Below are 19,673 nucleotides of genomic sequence, written 5' to 3' on the forward strand. Positions count from 1 at the left end.
GTAATCCTGACCCAACAGTGAGATGCCTATCTCTGGCATTGTTCTTCTCCTTGCCAAACATTGTCTCAGCCAACTGTTATTTTACATTTAATATCCTTGACTTCATATATCCCTTCTGGTTTCGCGCTATTCGCCTTTTTCTTTTTTTCCCCTAGTTTATCCCATTCTCCCGTATGGAATAAATAACTTAAAAACCCCAACCCCAAGCTCAAAAAGAGTATTATCAGGAAAAAGCTAATGAGCAAAATAACCTCATCTGACTGAACATGACTACACAGATAGTTGAAATTTAACAATTAACAGTTTAACAGTTGAAACAAAAATTTATTTGCCACACCTAATTTCCCTAATAGACATGATCTATTTATCACTCATCTTGTATCTCCTTCTCCCACTTTAGCTCCTTTCATTTTGATGTATAATTTATGGAATCCTGCCTTTCCACACTTTCAGTCCATATTTATCCTGCATTCTCCCTCACACTCAGAATCACAACACTATGGCAAGAAATGGCAACGTAGACAAGCCACTTAGAACTGAGTTTCTACTTCATTGTGATTGCAGAATGATTTAGACTAAATACGCTAGGGAAGCATAGAGTGTTTGGTGAGCATCCTGCAGACAAATTAATTTAACTTCTAACCTACTTCAATTACTCCATCAACAACAGACAAGACAAATTCATTGTATGCTTAGCTATTCATGTTGATTAGAAAGCACTGTATAGCAGAGTTAAAGTAGATTTCCAACATAAGTAGTCAGCAATACAAAGGTATTATATATGTGAACATCATGATACACTGAGTACTGTCCCACTAGCTAAGTGGATGAAGGTTTAAGAAGGATGAAGGGTCAAAGCTATGGTTGGCTACAGAGAACTCACTACTTTTAAGATTTCCAAGGAAATGTTATACAGAAATAATAGGTATCTTCTTTGAGTTCTCTTCATCTGCCATCTACCAGTTGGAGAATTTTAGTTTACCCTGTTAGAATATGTTTGTGCTTTAAGATAATGAAATAATGTTTTTGTTTTTGTTTTTGTTTTTTTTAATGGGTGAAACATACAGTAACAGCTCCAGCTTCTATAATGGATAGTACCAATTCAATGTCTCAAGAACTACCTACTAGTAATTTTATGTTGTTTCTTGGTTTGGAAATACAGGTATCTGACAGGGAAAACTGGAGTTTCCCTTGGAATGGAGAATGTAAAAAACCCCCTCCCTCCAAATTATTACAATTCTGCAATTAGGAGCTTTCAGGCAAAAAAAATATGGTAATATGAATAACAGTTCTTTACTAGGAATATTAAAAATACAAATGCAGTAGTACAAATAAAACCAAACAAGCAAACAAACAAAAGTCCTAGAAAACGCTGACACAGTCAGAGATGTGACCTGACACCCTGCTGTCAGGGTGTTGGGAGCAATCCAAGTAAGTCCTCCTGGAGTAACAGATGTTGTTCTGTGAAGTAGAAAAAAAAAAAGGGTCCACTGCTGGCGAGATGGATTCGGTCTTTCTCCAAGGATTCAGTGGAAAACTGACTCCATTAGTGTTTGGGATTGCAGGTTTTATCCTGGTGGAAAGGCTTTGGCTCCTCCCACTGGGTGGAGCATCTCCCAATGGAATGAGGTGATGTTATCAGTCATGTGAGAGGCCTTCAGTGGCCCATTCACAGGTGATGTCCCTTGCAGGAGGATGGGTGGAGGAAGAGATAAGGAGGCACTGCCTTATCTGGTGTTATCAGTTGTTCCATTAACAGAAGGCATCCACCCTCTTCCCCCCCTAGAGTTACAAGAGATAAAGAACAATATCTCCCAACAGGTTTCAACAGATGAAAATAGAATACACAATTTTGGTTACATTTTTCAACCCAAGAGGTGTTGCTAATTCTTATTTTTTTTTGTTGTTTTGACACTGCTCTTCAGAGTAAACGGCACGCTGTCAGTAAATCCATGATTAAGAGAAGTGACTTAACTTAGTTAAAACATTCCTTTTCAGCATGCTTCTCTCTCTCATATAAAATATTCTAAGAAGATGTACAGAATTAAAAGTAGTTTGTTGAAGTCTTGAATGATCCCACACAGCACAGAATGTAATTCTGGCTCTGGTGAAAAAAAGAACAAAATTTCCACTGGCTTCACTTCAGGTCAGGATTTTACTTGAAAGACGGCAAAAGTCAACTCATTTGGCCCTTAACCTATGCTTGCTTTTTCCCCATCCTGTGAAACAGACACATAAAGTTGAGCTCTTTTTGAGGGATTCAGAGAGTGCAAAACCTGCTAAAATAAAAAATAAAAAAAAAAAAAAAAAGAGAAAGGTTTATTTTATAGAGTTCTATACTTCTGAAATTAAGCTGTTGCCACTGTTTAAAATAAGATACTTTCAGGTTTGTAGTAATGTGGTTAGATTACAGGTTACTCCTGTAGTATCAAGTCTTGCAGCTCTGCTGTCCAGATATTATTAAAAACAGTGCTTTATTTCAGAGTAGAATAAGCCTAGGCTTATTTATTTTCTTTTAGATTTATAGAGGAAATTATGTGGAAAGACAAAAAAAAAATGCAGGTAGTTGATGGGAATACACACTTATTTATTCTACCAATGTGTCATAATTAAAACCCAAGGAATAAGTTCATCACCATTGTTGTTTTTGTGGTGGTCTTTCAGTTGGTTTGGTATTGGTTTTATTTTTTCCATGTTTTTGATGTCATGGCATATTTTCAATGTACATATAGCAGCATACAATCCCACACACCTAGAGGTATAAATATGTATGGGCCTTGTTCAGTCAAAGCAAATTATTTAAAACACATATCCTTATGTAATTTAAGAGGCATAAAAGAATAGGTGGATGCTGTTCAATGAGATGAGTATTGGAGAAATGCTGACAGATTTTCAGCTACAGAAGTATTAGGGACCCATGCCATGGTAATAGTATAAGCTGTGCAAAGAGAGGATTAAGCTGGATAAACCTTTCTCCTTACACATGAAAGAACATCTTTATAAGTCAGTGTTTTTCTCAGTTGTAATCCTTGAAGTCTAATTCATGAAAAGTTTATCATGTAAAATTTTCAGTCAAGGAGATTTAACAGTCTAAAAAGTAGGGCAGGAGTTAGATCTATCAGCCCGTGTTTGAACATGCAAGTATATTCATTTGCTTTAACAAGGAATTTTTGTGGTAAATAAAGGACAGTACATCAGACTAATCTTTTCTTTACTGCAGTGATTTTTGCTTTTACATAAGAAGAGCAAATGCAAGCACCTGGACTCTATGATAAGGCTATTTGAAGACCCTAATGTTTGGGTGCATTGCACATGTTGTTACTCGAGGTGACTAGAAATGGCAAAAGAAACATATTTACTTTGTCCCCTAGCTTCCCTCCTGAAACATTGATATGCGTCATTGTATTAAGGGATTGCAAGCACAGAATTTTCATACTTTCTGGTCAGTTGTAACAATCACAGCAAACTGTGATTGGCCTCTGGAAAACAAAAATATCATGAAAGTACCACAGAAAGTTCACATATCCTTTGCGTTCACCTATTCAAAAAGCATAAATATCGAGCAACATTATCCAAAAAGTCACTCATCATATCTTTTGATATATTCTTGCTGAAATTTGATTCAAAGTGAGAAATCCGTACAGAAAGCAGTAACAAGTAGGTTATTATAGACTGGAGAAGAAGGACTCTCTGTGCCTAGGATAGTAGAGAAGGCTGAAGGGGTAACCAGCCAACGCTATTTAAAACCTATCATGCAGTTTAACTACCTTGTTTCTTGTCATAATATTCATTAAAGATAAATTTTTATGTTAATAAAAAGTTATTTCGAAGGAGTCAGGGTTTCAGCTAATGCAATTTCATACGTTATGAAGACCATGAAGAAGGAAGTGGCAGAAAAGCATAAGAGCAAGCAACTGATCCAGCTATTACTGACTCTTTTCAAAATGTCAATTGTGAAAAAAATCTCTTTCATTATTTAGGACTGGCATTAAGAATTCTTACTTAACTTACTTAACCTGAAATCCTCAAATTATGCTTTGTTGACACAAGGCTGCACTCTTAGCTTATTTTTCTTCAATTGCTGTAATACTTAATGTCATATGTTCCAGTCCAGAATATGTCATTGTAGGTCAACATACAAGATTAAAATAACAGTGGATTTCATTTTTAAATGTTTTATATACTACCAAAAATTTGATTTCTTTCAAAAAATTGAAGAGCTGACTTAGAGTAATAGACACAAAATCGGTCACTAGTTCATCTGTATAAGACAGAATTCGCAGTTTGGCTCTTTAAGCCATATTTTGAGGGCTGGCCTTCTGGTCATAGGTGATAGGTATGTTTTGCCTAGGTCGTTGTATGGGTATAAAGTCTCTAAAGGTCTTACAACATCTTAGTATCTAAATAGAGTAATTTGTTTATACAAAAGCACATATCTGAAGGCATAAGAGTTCTGAGAGCGGTCTTATTCTACGATCAATTATAAACCTAGGCAAACAAGTCCAAACAAGACAATAACCAAAGCATAGAAATCTTAACACACAAAACTCTTAATGAAACAGCAAACAAAGCATAGAATTCTTAACAGGCAAAACTCTAGTAAAACTATAAGCAAGCATATCATTTACAGCCTCAGGGTAAAGCAACCTCTTGTTACTGTCAGCGTTTTCAACCACTGGGATCACACTAGCAGAGAGGAATCGACCACAATTTTCAGACAGGGATCTCAGCCGCAGGGATCATGGCAACAAAAGGGACCCCGAAATTCTGAACACACTCAGAGCCCTCAACCGCAGGGATGTGGGTACAATGGGAAATCCCGAACCGCACAGAGTTCCCGTCTGCGGGGATCGCATTGGCAGTGGGGGCCCGAGCCGCGCAGGGTTCCCGTCCGGGGGATCGCGAGGCCAGTGGGGCCCCGGGGTCCCTCCCCACGCAGAGTCCCCGGCTGTCCCGACCAGCGCTCCGGTGCCAAGTGCTGCAGGGGAAAAGGGGGGACCCCGGGGCCCAGGTCCCTTAGAGCGGGGACCGCGATGTATAATACCTTAAAATCCCGTCTCGGCTCCCTGTCAAGGATCGTTCCTCAGGTTGCAGAAAATGGAGGTTGGATCGATGGATCGAATTGATCAATCAATCGATCCCTCCAATCCCTCCAATCCCCCTACTGACCGACTGACACAGAGGCTTTTTATCCCAAATTGCAAAATGCATATTCATATTTTTTATCTACACACTAGCCAATCTAGATACAATTCTAAAGTTCGTAAAACTACAAAAATCAGTGTCAAAACCTACGCACATAGCATATCTATTAACGTAAAACTCTATCTTACTAGCATAAGGTTCTACCTTGTTGTACATAAAACTCATACAAAAAATTACAAACAGTACCCTACTCTATTTTTGTTATGTCTGTACTCTATCACTAAGCCTGAAACTGTGTCCTTCTACACTGAACTAGGACTTAGGGCATGTAAAGCTTAAGGCTCAGGGTTAGATTTCTACTTTATGTATCTAAAGCTTTTATATATTCTAATTTTTCTAAAGGTTTTAATTCTATCTCTGTACTTCTCACTCTCTGTGGAGGATCCATGGAAACATGGACTCCGACATGTTTCATTCTTGTGTGAGTGACAGAACAAGTATATCAAATGAACTGTAAAGACACAGGCCTCCATTTTCTGCTGACTAGCCTCTGCCAAAGTCTTTCCACTTGGCACAGGGAAAGGAATGAGTGTCTGGACTTTTCTGATGCTTACAAAGGTGGCAAGACTTTCTACAATAGCGTTTGTACAGCAGGGTGGTGTCTATAAGCTATTCCCAGTCACTGTAAAGTCTCCTGGTTGACCTCTTGCTTTATCTGCAGAGACCATTGTTACAACATGGATTACCCCTGTCACTGAGAGTATCACATAAGAAACAACTGACCAGCTTCAGCTTGGGTTAGACAGCCATGGATGCTTTGGTGCCATGGATTCTGAAGGAAAGAAAACATTCATACCCAGACTACATCCAGAAATAACGTGCTTTGTTCCAGTTCCTCGGTGAAGGGGAGGTGGGGGGAAATCATGACCTCCTGCTTTGCCTGCTTTTGTACAACCTAAATTCAATCTATATGAAGGAATGAAACAGTCAGCATTTCAGAAGCTTACTAAATAAATTACTAGTGCCACGTCTATTTGTAATTATAGGTCAGTTCTTAATACTGCTGTAAACCACACATTCTAGGGCTTTGCAGGCACTTAAGAGCATGTTTTAATCTCTTTGGATAAAAGAAGCTGCCATTGGCAAGAAAAAAAGAAATGCAGACTGTCCCTTGATTCTTAGTACAACATTATGCTTTTCACTACTTTAAACAACTCCCTCAGCATACAAGCTGCATGCCCTCACATACCACCCATGCTAAGCTATTTCTTGTGACAGTTTCAGCTACATTATGGAAAAACTCTGTGTCATACTGTATCAGAGCACCACACTGACAGTACGCTCATGATATAATGTCTGGAGAGTATGATAAAAATATCAGAGGCCACGTCTTATGAAAGGCACTCACTGCTAATGGCTCCCCAGATGTGTCAGATCCAAATGTGACTGATCCAAAGAAGCTGCAGGCAAGTGTCAATGGCAGAGGGTTTGTTTCCTGTGGATATAATTGATCCTTCTGGATTTTGGAAGTTGTACAAGGACATAAGAGTTGTCTATTTCTACTGTATGTGCAGTATTGAAAATTAAGTGAAAACTACATCAATTATCCTTTGTATCAGATGGTATGAGAAGCACGCAATAACAGCAACAAATTCCCGCTGGTACACTGAGACAGTCCTTTGCCCTGAGATCCCTTACCTCCTAAAACTTGGTATGGGAGGCCACAAGGCTTCTCTAGCTCTGTCAGGTGTAGCTGTTACTGGCAGGGAGGGAAGGGTAGAAGGTGCTTCTTGGGCCCATGAGGTTAATGAGGGCTCAGGATCCCCAGTGCAGCTCTTTCTGATGCTCTGGCTCCTCCCTTGCCCAGAAGCTCTGTGCTGTGCTCTGGGTCTGTCACAAGGGCTTTCAGCTGTCCCACTAATCATGGTGTGATTCAGCCTCCCAAATGGGCATGGCTGGTAGGCAGGGCTTAATCAAGACCCTAAATAATTTCCTTTGTGTTGAGAGAAAGAAGTGCTAAGCTGATATTCTGGCTCTTATGTTAGACCTACTGAAGCACTGGCATCAGGAAAGGAAGGCCAAGATGGATATTTTAAACATCCACTTTATCTAGTCAATGTATATTTAATAATAAAAATTAAAAAGGAAAAACATATATTTTCAACTACGTCTGAGTTCATGCAAAATCAGAAGGAAAGAAAGCAAGTATTTTCCTACTCTTTGTTCATTCCCCATTTCCAAGGTTCGCTGTCCTGCTGATGAACATCCAGCATCCTGCTGATGTTAATGACTAGTAGGCCAAATTTTGAAGATTTCGTCAGTGGCTGCAGTGGCACAATCTAAATGGTGTGGCATTAAGTGAGCAGTTCCATCCTTTTCCATCAAATATGACAGAGCTCATCCTGAAATGATTGACAAGTTCAGCTTGACACTATTCAGGCTGCAAATAGATTTGAATTTTGGGTTACTTCAGAAAGGATTAGACAAACAAGGAAGTTCCTCTTCTTCTAAGAGAGATTATTCATGTTGCATGAAATGCTCTTTTTGCAAAGGAGGATGCAGATGCTCTTTGCATTGATGGATGCCTTTGACATTCTCTTGGGAGGAAAAACTTGTGTCTTCCAAGAAGTACTTTGTGCATTATACAAAGTAGAAGACTTTAAAATAAAACAGTTCACAAACCCGTTTCCAGACTTCCCAGGTACTGGATTGCATGGTGGCTGGAATACACTAAAGGGAACTGTTTACATCCCCAAAGGCAGGCAATATGACTGAATCTGGAACTGGCAAGTCTTGGTGTATTTTCTCATAACTGAATTGCCGTGAAAAAGGGTTACTGTCAGCCTGCCCAGTCTGTCATATCTTTTCCTGTTTTATTATTTTTTAAAAGTACTCCAAAATGAAAGTACATTGTTTCTGACAAGAGTGAGCTTTGGCTTGCTTTGGTTTGGTTTTAAGCACGAAACAGGCTCTGAAATATTAAATGCCAAGTATGAAGGTGTTTTTGTTTGTTTTACTGCAAGGAAGCTCAATACATATTTGCCCTCTTTTTAGTTGTATTTATTTAGGCTCATACAGGCTGTGGTGACATCAAGTCTTGACTATTTTTTTGAACTACTAGAATTTGGGCTTCTGTCATAAGCTATAGCAGCTTTAGAGGTATTTTGTGTCAGTACTTTGGTACACAGAAGCTGCAGGACAGGTTTTACTGTCTTATACAGTAAGCCTGATTCGGATCACACAAAATGTCATTGCCACTCAAGGAGAAGCCAGTAGCTGGGGTAAAGGTAGCTGCATGTTTTGTAGCTTAAATGAGGATCATAGCAATAGTGCAAATTCTCATCTAACAGTATTGGAACTGGTTTCAAAGTGCAGGTGAAAAATCTATTTTTAATAGAATTTATTTTTAATAAATTTCTTTATGTGAATTATTTTCCATATCATTCTTGTTGAACATTTGCAACATGCAGACATTAGTCATAATTAGAAAACCTTTTATTCATACGCTGCAAATTAAGTGTTTCAAGTGTGACAGATTAATATAGGTGAACAGTACTGCCTACAGAGAGAAAGGATGTTATGACTTCTGCTGTGGTGTGGTTTGCTAGTGGGTTGGTGTCTGAACACATGCAGAGCATTGCAGAACTGAGGTCTCAGTGGGCGTAAATTCAAATCAGAAGGAACGTTTAGTCAAAAGGACCGAACAGCAAAATCGTGTACTTTACACATACTGTTTATGTTTTTATTTTTGTTGATGCTGCTTCCTTGAAAAATGATGTTTAGTTTGCCCATTCACTGAGGGAAGGGTCCAGTGCCATTATCCTTTGGAAGCAAGTATGCTTTTGTGAAACATTCTAAGATAGCATAAACACTGTATAAGCATAAAAAGAAAACAAGTGTCTTTTCTTTCCCAAATATTTAATGAAAACAGTTCCTATATGGCAAATTAGGAATATAAAAAAGCCCAGTAAAAGGATGAAATCAGAGCTCCATTTTAAAAGCTGGAATGAGTTATGCAGGGCACTGGTGTATTAGAAGAATGATGAGATAATCTTTCACCACCTCTTTTCTTGTTTTGCCTTTTAAAAATGTTCTTTTTGAAGTGTCTTATTGTGCCACAAAACAATTTTTATACAGACTAGTATTTTACATTTATTTCACACAGCAGTGACTCTTTTGTTTGACTCATTTTACTACAATGCACTAAAGGAATTATAACTGTGCAGGATCATCAGTTGTTTTATTCCTCTGCCATGAAGGAGAGAAAACTAATGTACATGAAATACATTAGGCAATAAAAAGAAGAAATTATGATTAATCAAAGGTACTGAAAAACCTCTTGCATAAAAGGCCAGAGAATAATTAGTTGAACTCATCATTTTCTAATGAAAAGAAAAGGCATAAAATTTGATTTGATTTGAAAAGTATTGGTGATTTTAGGCTCTTAAATTTGAGATAATTACTCAAAGGAATGAATTATTCACTTATTATTATTACTGTATTTATTATTATTATGATCCACTTAGATTTTAAAAAAATCACAGCAAATCATCTATCAATCTAAACAGATTGTCTTTTAGAGGTATCATAACTAGAGCAATTTTTAAAAGACAAGTTGAAAAGATATGGTGAGAAATTTGGATCTACAGGAAACAGCAGAATTTTCAAAAACATTGGGATTATGGGTATTGTGTTGAAAATCTAGAGTTGCTTCACTTAAGTTTTTATTACTAACACATCATAACTTTTTTTGTGTGTGTAATGAGCCAAGACTGTTTTGCAACTCCATGCCACAAAAGAAAATAATGGCTTGATAAAAAGACAGAAAATTCTCCCAGTCAGAGGATAATCAATTAGTACAGTTCAACTAATTTAAAGAACTGTCAGCTAAATGTCCCGGAATCGTCTTCCTGCACTAAAAGCAACAGGATTTTATTTTATTTTATTTTTTTGGTGGTGGGTGGGGTTTTCTTGTGGGTTTTTGGGTTTTTTTGGGTTTTTTTTTGGCTTCCAGGGTCAGGGTTTTAGCTTTAGGGGCTTCTTGCTACAAAGGCTTTACACAAATTTACACAAAGGCACAGCAGACGCAAAGATAAAATCCAAGGCCCCAAAGAATAGAAAAGGTCATTTCAGTGGCACAAGAAAGCAGTTAGTCTTGAGTTTGTTATGCTTTGTGACTAACTACAGCAGCACTGTAAACTGAACTTCTGCAATCCCCTCACTGAAGTGCAGGCCTGAGACAGAGAAATAACATCACTGGGAAAGCGAAGTAGTTTCCCTCTCTGAAACTGAAGCACTTCATGGGTATGCATGGCACACTAGTAATAGAGCTGAGATCAGACCCTCCAGAGCGCTCCAGACATCAACAAATAGTCCTTTGCTTCTTGTCACAAGATTTTGTCCTCATTTTTAAAGTAGAATGTCTCCTTCCAGCAACAACATATAGCTCGTGTTACAACAGAACAAAAATAAAATGGAGCTGGTATTGTAAATTTAAACCACCAGGGAATTATAATCTTTTGGCTACTGAAACCTTTCAACTTGCCAGCTTTGCCCAGCCCGTTTTCTGATAAAATCTATCCCTGTGGCGTTTCCTGGTACTATAATTCCACTTCTAAACAATGACACATTTGTGTTGCACCCAGAATTGTGAACACATTTTACACTTTGTGAAAGGGCAGTAAATGAACTATACAACAAACAGCCTTGGACATGCTGAAACAAAAAAAAGCCTTCCATATTTCATCTCCTTAGATCACTTCTGAAATGGTTCTTCCTATTCTTTGCCTATTTTTTTTCCACAAACACACACAGGCACACTACTGTTGTATATTGGCTTGTTTGCAGGGGTATAACGGTAAAGTCTGGAAGTTGGATGATTTTCTCTTTCAATATTTACTTGTTTTAATAATTAATAGAAACAAATATGTAAAAAAAATGTATAACTACAAATTTAAAATATTTTTCAGGCACGTGGTAGCAAACAGAGAATAATACTTTTATGAATTTCAAAGTATTTCATGTAAATTTTTCATATACCTGGCAAGCATTAATTACATTAGTGATGTACAGTACCTGCACTTTTTTATTACTGTTCCTTGAACAATTTATAGATACAAAGATTTATGAACAAAGATAAAAGACAAGTGTTTGGCAAAAGCTCACCCATAATTCAGCATTCTTAATATCTGGTCTCCCTCTCAGTTGATCCTTTGTAAAATATTTAACTGGTTATCACTTGTAAAACCCTGACATTGCCCATTATATTTGTAGCTTTGTTCTTTCTTTGGGAAATCTTCTGATGGGTCGAATTAGAAGTATTCCTCTCCACATCAAAGAATAGGTTTTGTTCTCAAATGTATTTTTTACTGATTGGATCACAAATAGTTAATTCTTGTGGAGGAAAAGGATGCCTTTCTTGGACCACTTTCAGATTTATAGCCCTTTGTCTCCACCTCACAACCTGACCTGAAGGCTCTGTTCCTGAAGGCATGGAGAGTGACTGCTGGATACAGAACCTGCCTGATGTGCATGGTGAGGAAAGAAACCCAGCTGAAACTGAGATACTCGTTGATGCAGTAGATCAAGGAGGGTGTTAGTTCTTCAGACACCTGGCGAGCAAAGGAAACACCATCCCCCTAAGGAAGACTCTGGCTCGGAGACGGAGGCTGGCCCTGCTTGCTGTTGAAAACTGGGATGGATCTCAGAAGTGGAGTTGGTTAACATGTACGCCTCCAAGAGCTGCAGCTGCTCCTCCTGGCATCCTGAGATACTGCAGAGAAAGGGAATACAGGGGGATTGTTGGGAATCACTGCCGACATACCATCTAGCAGTTACTTCTTCAATATTGATAATTGTCCAGGATCTAGCATGTTTTCCTCCACAATAAGGTTCAAGGGTTCTCTTTGTACATGCTCAGCATTTTAATGAATCTGTGTCTATATTCTTGGAAGTGGCACCTGTGGGGACCTTCACTAGTCATACCTATGTTCTAATATGCTGTAGGAACCATATTTCCATTTCTCTCTTCAGTAAGTAAATGAGGCAGAAATTAGGAAGGCTGTCTTTTACTTTTAAATGTAACAGCCTCAACAATCACCCTTTAAAATAAAACTCATCTCGAAATTTCCTGTAGGTATCGAGGTTAATTTTATTACCAGGATAAAAATCTGTACTCTTCTGTACAGGCAAGCCTTTTCTCTTTGTCATTACTGCACAAAATATGCTGTGTTTCTAGTAGTAACTGAGACTAGAAGGAAATATCTGGTGCATGTAAGAAACAGCGGAAATTGGGTCATCTTTGATTCTACCCAGTTCCTAAAACACGAGATACTTCTTTAAATGCAATTTTGTACTGGCTTGGATCAAACTGCAGTATGTCACATCTGATATTTACAGTAGTTTATGTACTGAAAAAGGATGAGGTGAATTCAAGGTCAGGAGGATTCTGTAAATGCTATTCCTCCTGTTCTCTGTAATCCTACATGCATATGTGGGGAATAGTCCAATCTCCTTTTACACTTGTGTGTGCTCACACAGGCACCTACCTGAGTTGGTGATGAGCACCTGCAGGCATTAGCAGATGCCAAACATCTTCCTCTATTCCATTTCTTCTCCATAGTAATTAGATGAGCTGAAACTTTATAAGCATACTTTCCGGCCCAGCCGCAGCTCTTACAATGACCCAGTCTAGATTTGACTTCTGTGGCTCATTGCTGATTTTGACCATTAATTTCTTCCTTGTTACAGAACACTTCATAAAGACTGGAAAGTCTGCAGGTCCAGCAAGTTAGACACTTAGGGGGAATAAATACATGATACAACAGTGCACCACCTGCACCGGAAAGACAGCCTAGTGGTTATAATTAATCAATATCCCACAGTCGACCATGGTCTTCTGCCTTTGACAAAATACATGACTGCAGCCAAAGTCTGCTCTCAATTACATGCACAGAAATCAAAAACAATTTCATCGTATTCTCTGATGTAAACAAGACCAAAGTTCAGGCTTCAGTTTCTTTCCTTTTTTTTCTTTTTTTCTCTCCAAAATATGATATTCCACCAAGTTTCTGATCCACAAAAATTCTGATTCTGTGGCATACACAGACATACATAATGAAATTCTACCCATCAAGCTTTGGCAACATTTAAAGTATGTCTGCTGAAACTTAAAGCAGGATAATATAGACATGGTCAGATATATAGACAATAAATGAAAATAGGAGGGAGAGGAATAATGAGATGAAACAGAAGGGCTTGAAGAAAATGAAATGCTAGACTCCAAAAGGCTCACCTTTTTGCCTTCATGACTTTTATGTCTTTTGTTTCTGACACCCAGGCTTTTAAACAAATATAGCTTGGGCAGCTAGAGATTTGAACCTTCTTGACACAACACTGATGAGCATGATGTGTGTTTTCCGTTCTCAGGAAATCTAAGGACCGTTATAATCCTTCAATATATTTCAAAACTTGGGAGTCCAAATCTCTTAGAGATATTCATCTAATCCTTTGTGACTGGTCACTGTGAATCTCCCATGTGTGCCAGGTCTGCAGCAGGCTGTGGACACCTGGCAGGGCTGTCAGGGAGATCAGCACACAATGGAAATCACCTCTGTCACCATGTGCATTACTCAGTGATGGGGCAGCCAAGTGGCCACACAGTGGTGGTAATTCGGGGCATGGGAAGCTGCCACTCCACCAATAAGCTCCTCTGTGCAGCCTGTGGGTGGTACACAGCAGGGAGGAGTGATTTGGGAAGGGGCTGGACACTGCTGACAGTTCCCATATTCCACTGAGCAACTCCCAAATGTGCTTCTTCTCCCAGCTACTACCTCCCACCTCTCCTCCCCCAGGTCGAAGCACATCAGCCAAGATGGATCCTCCCAGGCACAGGGCTCCTGCCTGCAAGCTGAGGGAGTTCATGTAATGTTGAATAGCTGGGGAGAGGGTAGTGCCAGTGCCCAACGCTTAATGGGTGGCCTCGCCTCTGAGTTGTTTTCATCAAACCCAGATGGTGATGGTGTGCCAGAGTCCTGGTACTTTTCTTCCACATGGTCTGTGTCTGCAGACTGGGCCCCAAGGCTAGGGAGTCTCAGACCATGAGTAGCACTGTGACACAGTGCTGAGACTTGCTTGTCAGACTGCGGTCTCTTCTCACGAGTCTGTCAGACAGTCTGACTTAGAAAGGAAACGGTCTTCTTCTTTCTCACTGACAGCACCTCAGCTCTTGTCACAGCCAGCAGAAAGAACTTGCTGAGGTTCCTGGTGTTGCCTCTGGGAACAACTCTTAACTTGAAAACCATGAACCCTCTCCAGGTACAGCCTGATCAGAAGGCAGACAGTGACCTCCTCTGAGCCCCATGTGTGACTAGGACTGTGACTGGGCCTGAGAGAGCATGTTTTGTGGGGTCCTTCATTTTTCCTTTTAAAAATTTATTTATTATTTTTGGAAAACAAAAGAACAAAATAGGAAACAAAACCAAAAAACATAATTAGAGCCAAAAGAGCAAATAGTATACCAGAAAGCTAAGTATCTAAATGTTAAAAAAATACCATGCAGCATGTCAGATGAGTGTGTTTATAGCATCCTCTGAATTTTTCTCATACAGCATAAGGATCCAGGCACATGGTGCTTTGAAAAATTTTGAAGGAATCCTTCTTGTGCAGGGGCCTCTGGGAGTCAGGAGGAATCCTGGGAGTGAACTGTCTTCTCCTTCGTATATTGCTGGTGTGTAGTGTGTGCATCTTTCATTCCAGACACATGATAGGAGTGTGAGTAGCAATTATTAGATAAATATGAGGAATAAAAGACCTGGCATTGAACAGGTTGCTTAACAGATTTCTCAAGCAACAGTACTACTATGAGCAGCAGCAACCAGTTCTGTTCTCCATAATCCTTGTTTGGGAATGCATTTGCAAAAACCTGTTTCTCATCAGCATTACAGAAAATGCCAAAGATTTTACACAGTCATGTTGGCCTATCTACATCTTACTTATTCTAGAACTGCAACATTAAATATTAATTTTAACTTCTATATCGTTTGCTATATTTCAGAAGATCAGGCTTCCAGCAAACTTCAAATTCCTAGCAAACAACTGAGTCAGGGTTCATTTCTTGGAAGTTAGAGTGGGCAGAGAATGACAGGATTGATCTGTAATGCTGCACTCCATTTCACCAGCAATCAGTTTCACCAGCTTTAGAGTGGTGGTAATGAGCCTTGCCTGGCAAAGACTGTCAGCCTGAACTAATGGCTGGTTTTAAAGCACTTGGAGAGCCCTGAAGAGAAGGTGCGGTGCTACTGCAAAGTATTACTCCTATTAGAGTCTGTCAGATGCCTTAGCAGTCTGTGTGGAGTTCCTAGTGGCTCCCCAGCACCTTTGGTTCTTAGTTTCACCCTGACTCCGGACTCTCCAGTTACTTCAGTGCCCAGAAGCCTGGAAGAAATCTTGATGTCCACTGCAACTCACTTTCTCAATATATTTGTCTAAGCATATACAAATAATCGGGAAACTTTATGAGAGTTGCTTATGGCTATAAGCATCTTCTTTCAATGTATCCTTTGTACCCTTAACATACCTTTTCCCATAAACTCTTTGTTTGAGTCTGTTTAGAAGCAAAACATTCTTGTCCAATCTTCAGTATTTTCACTCCTCTTTAAACAGTACATTTATGTACAAAAAGAGCTGGAAATCACTGTTAGCCACCAGGAGACATGATCTTGAAATCATATTGCAGAAGGAGGTCATAGCTTTGAAGGAAGCTGATTAATTGCAGATACACCAAACATTTTGAAACCTTAACCATATAAGACTATTTTACTTCATGTTGACTCATATGTAAAACCTGCTTAGAACGGCACTTCAGGAGAAATTTCTGGTCAGACCTCATTCTGTCAACTTACAGAAATAAAATATCTGACGTGTGTTTCTAGATGTAATCTGGTCTCAGCAGCTACATGACACAGTACAATCTGAGATGAACGCAATAGTACTTGGTAAATTCCAAAGATACAAGAAGGATCCAGAGGTGGAAAGAATGCCAGACTCTCACACGTGGAATTTGCATTATGTTAGTGAATAGAATCACCTTCAATATGAGGCTCATTTTCCATGCCAGTCAGACCTATGAAAGACTAAATTATAATGTTATTGGATTACAAGGGTTCAACGATTTCAAATTACGAGAAGTGCTTCTATTGCCACCTGCCGGGCTTCATTGCTTCTTGAGAACACAAGACAGCTCAGCAAGCACACTGTTTTTCAAGTGCCTTTTCCAGATACAGGGTTGACAATAATTTAAAGTTGAATGAGCAGAGAGAGTCACAGAAAAAAAAATAAAACCCCAAACTATCGGTGTTAATGTGCTTGTGGTTCCATCAGACTATTTCTCATTAATTAACCCTAATCCCCAAACTCCTCTAGAAAGCTAACTATACAAACTATTTTCTGTTAAAATGCAAGTAAATCCATTTTTAAGGTCCATGTTTGGTCACTCTTACCATATGTAAAGTACCTGTTTACAAGATAGAACAAAAATATATTTGACATACTGAGTAGGGGGGCTGTTTTGCTGGAGTGTGGTATCTAATACTACAAAGACATGGTAACAATAAGTATTTTAATCTTTTTAAATTTAATAATTTATATCTCTTCTATGCTGAATATTTTAGTCACTTCTGTTGTTGTACAAGTACTGTAGAGTGGTGTGTCTGCTACTGTGAGACTGTATCAGTTTCCAGTTGTAATCAATTGTGTCAATGCAGCCATCATTTAGTTCAGTTTTATGCAATGCAGTTCATCTACAAGACGATGCAGCATAATTGGTGTAGATGAGATTGGTGATGGCCCAAATTTGTGACAAGTTTGCAGCAAGCAAAGTGCTCCCTGAACATCTTTTCTCTCCTATTTTTAGAAAAATCGTGAGAATGGGACCTAGTAAAAAACTACTGTGTATGAGACTTTGACATTAAAGTGTCATATGTTCTGTGAAAATAGTATTCTTTCTTCCACAAAAACAGCTCTTAGGAAACAAATGAAATTAAGAACACAATATATTCATCCAATATATTTCATCCAATTCTTTGGATGAAATAAAAAATGAGGTGGGAAAAATACTTTTAAAAATTCAGTATCAAAGTTAATGTTGTCGTTTGGTCCTCTACTTTTACTCCTAAACAGATTTTTGTTCCTTGACCACTATGCTGTTGAATAGGTACAAACAACTTTCAAAAACAAGCAAAACACCCAACCCTAAAAATGCTTAGTTTTCATCTGCATAATTGCTTTATTCTTTCCACTTCCAGGTCAGAGGATTTATGGCTGTTTAATCAAGTTTTTCTTGGAAAACATGTAATTGAAAAACATGTTTCACATGTATATTTGACATTCATCAGAGGATTCTAACCCTCTATTTCTCTTAGACTTTAGGTGATGCACTCTGAGAAATACAGCATGAATGGAAATACCTGGGATTTTTTTAAGGCAGTTCAGCCAGGTGCAGTTCAGAGCAAGGGACATCCTGCATGCTGCAGAATCTGTCTGCAAATAGAATGTGTTGGCCTATTTGGATCATCATGGTTAGAATGTGTTCGAGGTTAGAACCTGGTGAGTTGAACTTAGCTGGACATTTAAATGCAGTGCTGCAGACTGTAGCATGGCAGCATGGTTGGACAGCTTTGGTTGCAGCTTGTCTTCTCAGAAAGGCAAAAACCTCCTCAGTGACCCAAGTGGAACAGATCAGAAACATCTGTATTACCACAATGTGGAAAAGCACTGGGTCTGTACTGTAACTCTGCTCCCAAAGCTGGTATCCTTTTCCTGCTCTTTATTCATGACAAATATCTTGCTTGCATTGGAAACTGCCACTTCCAATGCCAGCTGCGCTGGGTTTTCATAATCATTTTCGTTAATGAGACCAGTGAAGCTTTGACATACCTTCATGTCAATTTTATCCATAAAAAAATTTCTAAATGGTTCTCCAAGGGCTGGTTCATTTTTACCAAGATGATATTGCAGCTTTTGGATGGCAAAAGAATAGTTACTTCATATGGCTGTTTTAAACAAATTACCTGTATCAGTGTAATTGTATTGTACAGAATTTTATTACATGATTTTATTTAAATGAATGAAAATACATGATGAAAATAAATTTGGAAAGAAAATACAAAAATCTTCCCCCTAAGTGAGCCAACCAAGTCATAAGCAAAACAACTATCTTTAAAGAGAGGTGTTGTAACAGGTTTTGGGCATGAAAAAAAAGGCAGACTCAAATTGTGGATACTAGAGACAGATGGAGGCTATAAACTGGACTAAGAACACTCTCAAGAAATAGAAAACACAGAAAAAATGCTGTGTTTTATTAAATTTTGACTTCAAATAACTGACTATCCCCTTATTTCAGGCTGGATTGCTGGAACTGTATTGTAAACAAGTGCCAGCTATTGAGGGCCAGAGTTGTCCTCCCTGATCTTTTTTGGAGTGTTGTGAAACTTATAGGCTTGCCTGGAGCATGCTGACACTTAGTGTGCCCCACAGACTAGGAAGTTAGTCTGAAGTCATTGAATAAGGACCTTGGGACTTAGGTTACCAACTCCCCTTCTCCAAAGACAAATTTTCCCTTAGAAGAGCAGCCTACTAATATTTGAGAGGATCACATTCAGGAAAAAAAGACCTACAGACCTGATAAGAGTCCAGAAATTTTTGGTTAGTTCTAATAAAAAAACTCTCAAGACATTTATAACACATATATATAATTGCTGGAGTGCTACTGGATAGAAGCTCTCTTTATTTTTTAGTCTCAGAAATTTTATGCTGCCTAATATTGCACTTGTCCTATATTCATCATCAAGCCCACAGACCTTCAGGTTCTTCCCAACATGTGACAAACTTTTGCACAAGCCAACAGCTCATTCCAGCATCGAAATACAGGTACAGTTCTCTTGTTAGAAACAGCTGATCTCTTGAGATATGGAGGCACATACTCCTTTGATCAATAATGCTCAGGAGAAGGACAAAGGCCTCTTACCTCCCCTGAAAAGAAACTGCCTGTCCAGACCACTTCATACCATAGTCACATTTTCTGACAATTCTCTATGATCTCTGGCATCCAGGTCAGCTTCACAGACCAAACTGAATGGGAAACACTAGAGAATCTGCTGATATTCCCCAGTCTTTTTCAAAAGAGCCAAGACAACCTGTCATAGGTGTCTTCCCTTGTCTTTTCAGAAGTCTAAATTTTGCCAAAGCTGGAAGATGTACTGGGTATTTTTAGTGCACATCAATGAGGAATTTGGTATCTGTTATGTTACCCACATGAGATGAAGTTTGTAAAACATTCTTGGGATCTTGGGCATGTCAAGGTTAAATATGCAAAAGCGGAATTCTGTGAGTGCTCACTTCTACCCTTGTACTTGGTTTATAAAAATTCAGAGCTGAAATAAGGCATCTATAACAGATCAAACAGCCTCTCTGTCTTGTCTTTGAGAAACTGAACAGACTGAGCCTCTTTATTCTCATAGCCACAACTGCAT

This window comes from Prinia subflava, chromosome Z (genome assembly GCF_021018805.1).
Source record: "Prinia subflava isolate CZ2003 ecotype Zambia chromosome Z, Cam_Psub_1.2, whole genome shotgun sequence".
NCBI classification, from domain to species: domain Eukaryota; kingdom Metazoa; phylum Chordata; class Aves; order Passeriformes; family Cisticolidae; genus Prinia; species Prinia subflava.